Below are 7,275 nucleotides of genomic sequence, written 5' to 3' on the forward strand. Positions count from 1 at the left end.
ATTTTAGTTGATATGGTGCTTTCCTCGTGGGTTAGATGGTAGAGAATCTGCCTGCAATGCAGGAGACCTAGGTTCGATCCCTGAGTTGGGAAGATCCCCTGGAAAAGGGAATGACTACTCACTCCAGTATTCTTACCTGGAGAATTCCATGGACAGAGGAGCCTGGCGGGCTACAGTCCATAGGGTTGAAAAGAGTCGGACACAACTGAGTGACTGACAGTTTCACTTTCACTTAGTTACTATGGAAAAGTTTGGATGGTTTTAATCCTTGGATAATGTTATAATTTAAATTTTGTGAAGAGATCAGACTAAAAAACTTTACTTGCTGCCATTCTATAAATATCTATTAATCTACAGTTATTTAAATTAATTTGGTATTTACTTTGGAAAGAGAAGTCTTATGACATCACCGTAGCTAATTTATCACATTCCTTGATCAATACAGATAAATTTCAAGTTCCAATTTTCTCATTGCTTTGTATAGATATAAAATCTCTTATTATAACTAATGTTGTTTTGAAGATTTGTATTTATAGCTTTATCTAGCACAATAAGAGGGGCTCAGATGGTAAAGAATCTGCCTGCAATGCGGGAGACCTGGGTTCGAACCCTGGGTTGGGAAGATCCCCTGGAGGAGGGCATAGCGACCCACTCCAGTATTCTTGCGTGGGGAATCCCCCATGGACAGAGGAGCCTGGCGGACTACAGTCCATGGGGTTGCAAAGAGTAGGACACAACTGAGTGACTAAGCACAGCTCAGCACAATAAGAACTACTAATCACTTTTTTCAGGAATTAGGTATATTTTAAAGGGAATCGGTTCCTTTTTCACTTTCTAAATGATGGGAGTCTCAGCTGAACATAAATGTTTCAAAGTTAATATCGAGGAGTATTTTACCTTGTTACTTAACGGACTGCTTTTAAGGGCATTATAATGACTCTTCGGTGATTACAGCCATGAAATTAAAAGACTCTTGCTCCTTGGAAGGAAAGTTATGACCAACCTAGATAGCATATTAAAAAGCAGAGACATTACTTTGCCAACAAATGTCCGTCTAGTCAAGGGTATGTTTTTTCCAGTGGTCATGTATGGATGTGAGAGTTGGATGGTGAAGAAAACTGAGTGCCGAAGAATTGATGCTTTTGAACTGTGATGTTGGAGAAGACTCTTGAGAGTCCCTTGGACTGCAAGGAGATCCAACCAGTCCATCCTAAAGGAGGTCAGTTCTGGGTGTTCATTGGCAGGACTGATGCTGAAGCTGAAACTCCAATACTTTGGCCACCTCATGCGAAGTGTTGACTCATTGGAAAAGACCCTGATGCTGGGAGTGATTGGGGGCAGGAGGAGAAGGGGACGACAGAGGATGAGATGCCTGGATGGCATCACCAACTCAATGGGCATGAATTTGAATAGTGATGGGAGTTGGTGAGGGACAGGGAGGCCTGGCATGCTGAGATTCATGGGGTCACAAAGAGTCAGACACGACTGAGCGACTGAACTGAACTTAATGACTCTTCAAAAAGTAGCTTTACAAAAGGTGTTGTTAGAAGAGTGTGTTACAAAATTGAAAGAAAGTTATTTTAATTTTGCTTCTTCAAAATATATATATCCCACTGATTCTAAGGAGGACAGTTTATCCCCACATTTTAGCATCTCAGAAGTAGGGTACATCTTTCAGTCAATGATAAAATATAGTTTAACTAGAGTTTTTTTCTTTAATAATGGTCTTTAAAATAATGGTGTTTTTGCATTTGATGATATCTTATGTTGAGGAAATTGATTATATTTCCAGTGGTAAATGACATAATTCAGAAAAGCCCTAAAGGTAAAAGAAAGTATAATTTACCACTTGATTATATATTAGACTAATGGGTAAGAATTAAATATTAATTTTTTAGAATCAACAAGTCCTTGCTGTGTTTTGTTTCTATTGTTCTTTGATAGGGAAAAACTCCAGAAATTTTTCAGTTGAATATTCTTATTTTGTAAGGTGGAAAGTTTTTTTTCTATAAAAATATGATGACAAAATTGCAATTTTGCAGCACCTTTCAGTTTTGTTTTGTCTTTTAAAAGAGAAATGGTAAAGGGAAGATTGTCTCTGATTAGCTAGATACTATTTATTCAGAAGTCCCCAAACTTCCACTTAACAGGTAGATGAATTAAGTCCATAGAAGTATCATGATTTGTCTAAAGTTATATAAGAAGTCAATGGTAGAACCATATTTCTTTATGCGAACAGTGTTGTTTTCCATGAAAACATTAGGTATTCTTTTGAAGAAACATTTTGCAAAACTGGTAGGCAGAATTATTAGTGAAGGCACACTTACACTTTTAAAAACTTGGAATATCTCAAACTTTATGCCGTGAAACAATAATATCAACTGTGATTTTAATAGGTGATCTGAAAAGTAATTTCTGTGATCAAAATATTTGTCAAATGCTGAAGTTTTTTAATTCGTTACTCTTAGTTTCTGTTTCAGGAGTTTCTTTTTTATATATAGGTATGCAGAAACTACTTCATATTTAAATTTAAAACATTTGACTATGAATATGTATTTAAAACAAAATCTTGATATTCTACTAAATATTATTTGTTCTGTGATACTTATTTTTCCCCAAATTCTATTAAATGCACTATATTGTGAGAGATTATATTAGTAGCTTTGTTCTAATAAAGCTTACTCATGGACTTTACATTTTATTTGTGCAAGATTTTAGTAAGATTTAATGAGATTATCTCTATGTCTGTTCTTCCTTGAATGTTCCCTTGATGGCATCAGCTCCCTGAAGCATGGCTCCATTTCTTCTGCACGTAAGGCCTTGAGTTTGACATGCAAATAAGATAGTCATTGGCTATTGTTGTGAATTGTATGTTTTTGAACCTCTCCAATTCATATGTTGAATCTTAACTCTTTTTTTTTTTTGAAATTCTGTTACTGTGGTGATATTAGGGGTGGGGGAGGGGTGGGATGATTAAGTCAGAAGGGTGGAATCCTTATAAAACAGACAGAGCTCCCTCATCTTTTCTGCTGTATGAGGTCACAGCAGAGACAGCCTCCTATGGATAAAGAGGCAGGCCCTCACCAGACACAGAATCTGCTGGTGGATTGACCTTAGACTTCTCAGCTCCCAGACTGTGAGAAATAAATGTTTATTTTATGTGTCAGCCACCTTGTTTATGATATTTTTGTTTTAGCAACCTGCATGGACTAAGACAGTTATCCTAACATGGTTTGCTTTCCAAGTGAGATGTAAACTTGGAGGTCAGGATGGTTAGAGTGGAGAGGAAGTACCAGCAAAGCAAATGCAGGCACCATGAAGCAGCCTCGATAGAACAAATAATGGTGGTGTCCTGTGACCACCCACACAGCAAGTCCTGAAATCTGTAAATTTTAATCTATATTGCAACTGTTTGGGGTCTTTGTGAAACATAGGTTAAGTTTAGGTGCCTACTCACTGATTGTATAATTTCTGATTATCAAAATGTATATTTTTAAAATATGTTTTAGTTAAATATGGGACTTGTTTGGAAACTAGAAAGAAACAATATATAAAAATATCTATAAAACCAAAACCTTATGAAATATTGTTGTTACTTGAGCCTGGTTATGTTCCTTTAAACTGACATTACATAGTGAAGTTAACCATAGCTGAGGATTTCATAAAAATATACAAAGCTGTGAAATTCATCCTTTTAATAATATTTGAGAACATTATTAATAAAGTCAGACTACTTCATCATAAGTGAAAAAGTTATAAATGATAATGGAAGTATAATGAACATTAATTTCTGACTTTGCCAATAACTTTCTTCCTACAGTGTTTCAAATGTTAGGATTTCGTTAGTTTTTCAGCTTTGGTGGCATGACTGCTTGAGGGTAAAGTGCCAATTTTTCTAGGACTTGAAATGTTTAGGAAATTTAGTCTTTAGGCAAGATAGTTTATTTTTAATGCATGTGGCTCTGCTTCTGACTTAGAGTGCTCCTTTGGCATGCTTGGTGTTACAAATGTCTTCTTGATGTCTGGTATGTAAAATTTGCTCATGCTTCACTTCAGGAACAAGGGGAGCCCTTGCATGAACGTGACTGGTTTGATTAGAAAAAATGCAGAAGACCAGATATGTATTTTGTCCTTCATTCCTTTTCTGTCCTCTCTCCCTGTTTTCTTGCTTTCTGTAATATGGTTTAATTAGTCAATCCTGAAGTACAGTAAAACTGTCTACTGTGATCTCTCAATATGAAAAGGATAGGCCTGAAAGGAGAAGAGGGTAAAGCTCATGTGAATCTCATCCTACAAATGTCCAGATGCTTCTAAGAAGCTTATAATTGTTCTTTCATGTATTTTCTTTGTTAAAGATTTATTATTATCATATAGAACTTTCACAGAATGTGGCAGCATTATGACAAAAAAAGCTCAAAAACTAATAAACAAAAATTCCTATTCATTTTTCAACTTTAAAATCAGATATTCAAAGGAAAAACACATTCATGCTTTAGATAATTACCATTTGTTCTTGCTTAAACTATTGCTGACTTTGCACTGAGGAACAGAATGAAAGGCCAGTTTATTCTTGCAGGCTTTTCTACCCTGCTATCTCATGCAGTTGGGAGAAATCTCTAATATTCACTTCTTCAGTTCATTTCAATTCATAACATTTCAGTTCAGTGTTAATATGATCTGGGTCATTGGACTCTTTAATCAATAGAAATTGATGAGGCCCGATGAGAAGTTCAGGCAAGGCTTTATTGGGACTCATGCTTCTGTGGGAGGGAGTGAAAACGTGTAACAGGTGACCTTGGTTGCTCTCTGAGGAGGGCAGGCTGGTCCCTTAAATGGGGTAAAAGTAGGGGCACATCGGTGGGTCAGGGTAGAGGGGTAGCCAAGTGGTCTGCCCACTCCTTGATGGTGCTGAAAGCAGGGATCATGGCAGTATCATCCTTGCTTTCGCTCCTGGAAACTCAGAAGGGGCAGTTGGTTTGTGGCCTTTTTGTATTTTGTTGTGCATACCTGACTGCACAGACATACAGTTATAGTCTCTTCGAGTGATATTAGGGGTGGGGGAGGGGTGGGATGATTAAGTCAGAAGGGTGGAATCCTTATAAAACAGACAGAGCTCCCTCATCTTTTCTGCTGTATGAGGTCACAGCAGAGACAGCCTCCTATGAATAAAGAGGCAGGCCCTCACCAGACACAGAATCTGCTGGTGGATTGACCTTAGACTTCTCAGCTCCCAGACTGTGAGAAATAAATGTTTATTTTATGTGTCAGCCACCTTGTTTATGATATTTTTGTTTTAGCAACCTGCATGGACTAAGACAGTTATCCTAACATGGTTTGCTTTCCAAGTGAGATGTAAACTTGGAGGTCAGGATGGTTAGAGTGGAGAGGAAGTATTCTTTGTATTCTGTTGCTAGGGGAGACTTTTGTCCAGGTATTAAGTATAAGCACTTTGGTAAAGGGTACCAGGTCCCAACCCAGCTCACTGTAGTTTAATTTAAATTAGTTCAGTTTTCCAACAGTATATTAGAAACCATTGAGAAGGGAACAATGAACAAGTTGAGTACAATATAAAAAAAATCTGATATTTTAGTCCAATAGATGTTTGTGGACATCTATTTTCCAAACATTGTTGTCTTGGTAACTATACCTGTTTTCCCTCCAGGGGATCACACATTCTTCCCTCTTATCTCATGTGTTTCCAGTGGCATTTACTTCATCCAGAAAGACCTAATCCACACAGCATATTGTATTGTTCAGGCTACTACGGTGGGTTTAAGGAAAACCATCAAAGCCATTAGAACAATGGGACAAAATGACAGGGAAAAATCTCATTGTTTTTGTTTGGTTTTGAAACTTTCAAACAGTTCTTTCCAAAACTATTTGAGAATAAAACACATAGAAGACATGTAGTGGAGAAACAGAGCAACCAGTTTCTTGTAATATAGTTTGAGCTATGGGTTCAGCCAAGACCTGAGATTTTAGATAAATAAAGTCCACGATTCCAGAATGTTCACTTTTTTCTGCTGAGGTTAGTTTGAGCTGGGTTTCTTTTATTTGCCAAGCAACATATTTTAAGAGATACACTAGATATAAAAACAGTGAAGCAATTTATACAGGAAAATCAGTATCAAGAGGGATTAATAAATAATTTTTTCTTGAAAATCAAGAATATTGAGCTCAAACACATCTATAAATTGTAGACAATTTATGTGTGGGTCTTGTTTTTCTTAATTCAATTTGATAGTCTGTGTCTTTTAATGGGCATATTTAGATTACTTTCATTATGGTGATTATTAATACAGTTAGATTAATATCTACTCAACTCTGTAACTGTATATCAGGTAAAAGGATTTTAGTGTGAGGATTATTTTTATCTGGCTAGGAGTTAGACCATGTTTATTGGTTGCTGTGATTGTATTGTCAGAGCCTACAATTTCTTCTAATGTTTTTGTTTCTGATTCATCTGTTGTTTTTGAGCTTTTCTAGAGGTTCTTTGGACTTCTCTGGTGGCTCAGACAGTAAAGCGTCTGCCTACAATGTGGGAGCTGCTGCTAAGTCGCTTCAGTCGTGTCCAACTCCTAGAGACCCCGTGGACTGCAGCCTACCAGGCTCCTCCCTCCATGGGATTTTCCAGGCAAGAGTACTGGAGTGGGTTGCCATTGCCTTCTCCGACAATGTGGGAGACCTGGGTTCAGTTCCTGAGTTGGGAAGGTCTCCTGGAGAAGAAAATGGCAACCTACTCTAGTATTCTTACCTGGAAGATCCCATGGACAGAGGAGCCTAGATTCTTTAAAAAGGTCTGAGGCTTACCGTTCTTTCAGCTTCAATCCCTTGTTATTACACCAGAGCCCTGCTGATGTAACAGTAAGCTGTAGAAGGAGAAGGGTTCAGTAGTCCTATGATTGGGTATCAGTCTTTAAATGAACCTGAATTGGGTATTTTTCTTTCCCAGGTTGGTTACTCTTTGGTTAAAAACTCCAGTTGGCTTAGTCTCTGGTAAAATATGTTTCTTTGAGGGAAGAAGGAGGAGCTCATAAAGTACAAAGGGATTTCTCTCTAATGTTTACAGTGGCAGAAATAGGCTTCCTAGAGGTAAAACTCACAAAAAGATTTGTGGAGAGGCTAATACTGGCCCTCTGCAGAGTTTTTGACTCCCAAACTCATCTACACTGAGCCTGCAACAATTCACCAGTTACAATCTAAAGTCGTCTTACTGATGTTTCCAGCTGTGATAGCTGACCCTAGGTGCTGGGACTACCCCTGGGTTTTACTCCT

This window comes from Cervus elaphus, chromosome 8 (assembly GCF_910594005.1).
Source record: "Cervus elaphus chromosome 8, mCerEla1.1, whole genome shotgun sequence".
Lineage (NCBI taxonomy): Eukaryota > Metazoa > Chordata > Mammalia > Artiodactyla > Cervidae > Cervus > Cervus elaphus.